The sequence below is a fragment of the Haplochromis burtoni genome, unplaced genomic scaffold, assembly GCF_018398535.1.
Source record: "Haplochromis burtoni strain Fernald_Lab_line unplaced genomic scaffold, NCSU_Asbu1 Contig_140, whole genome shotgun sequence".
Lineage (NCBI taxonomy): Eukaryota > Metazoa > Chordata > Actinopteri > Cichliformes > Cichlidae > Haplochromis > Haplochromis burtoni.
The window spans coordinates 54,625-55,791 of NW_024582501.1; the positions used below are offsets into that span (position 1 = coordinate 54,625).

Here is a 1,167-nt window from a genome sequence, read left to right on the forward strand (position 1 = left end):
CAAGCATTAATGGGTGTGTAAATGGCTGTGTTACTGAAATACTCTCAATAAGATGAAATACACCCACCAGCCACCTTGTTGGGTACAACTGTTGGACTGCTTGTTAATGTCAATCCCCAATCAGCCAACAACATGCCAGTTACTCAATATTGGTCTGTAGACATGATCAAGATGACCTTCTGAAATTCAAACCAAGCATCAGAATGAGAGAGATGGATGTTTTGATTGACAAACTGGTCTGAGGATTGCATAAACTGCTGATATTTTCACACATAACCAAAAAATAGGAAATATCCCGTGAGCAGTCATTCTCTGTGCAAAAAGCTACACAGTAAACTATATAACTATGTAACTGTGTTTGGAGTTCTGGTGTTCTCTGGCAATTATCTCAGAATAATGTATGTGAGCCATCTCAAGGTCTTTTTGAAGGGCTCTGGCAGTGTTTCTCTCTGCACAGAGGAGCAGATATCAGCCCGGCTGTTCAGTTAATGCCCTTCCTAGTCCTGTCCAGCTCTCGTTGTTTCTTCTTTTCCACCTCATTTCTTGATATATCCTCTGTAATATTAAGACTATGTTGGGAGACACAGCAAACCTTACCTAACTTCCTGTGCAAGCTGAATACATTTCAGTTACAGTCTAATGCCAGTAGTGACAAGCACACTAGCAAAAAGCAACCGTCTGTGTCTATATGTCTATAGTCCGATATTGTCTTTTGGGCAGTGTCTTCTTGTTGCCTTTTCAGTGTTCCTGTTGTTGCTTTCATTTGGATCAAAAAAGATAAGATTCATATACAATGATTTATGCTTCCTAACTTGATAGACTTATATGCCTGAAGTTTAACTGGCTTTGTCTTATGTTCCCTTAACATTTTTGATCTGTGTATCGTAAAACAAATCCTACATGTAAATTTTAAAAAGTTACTAATTATTAATTATATTAATTAATTACATTGTTAGATTATTAAAGTCCCCTGTTCAGCCAAATTAACTCTTGATATTATTATCTTTATAAATTTAAACACGGTTTTGGTAAATATTTAATAATGCCTGTACAATCAGTTCTCAGTTCTCCACTCTCTCTCTCTCTCTCACACACACACACACACATAGAAAAACACAGAACAGGGAGAGAGACAACCATGTGGAAAACACAACAGAGGACAGACGG

The 1,167-nt window shown here is 37.4% G+C and overlaps 1 protein-coding gene across 1 annotated transcript in view; it reads left to right on the forward strand.

The window, feature by feature from the left end:
* The window catches only part of LOC102295694 (complement C3), a gene marked incomplete in the record, with an annotated part of 24,331 nt that overhangs the window by 7,794 nt on the left and 15,370 nt on the right, over nt 1-1,167 (forward strand).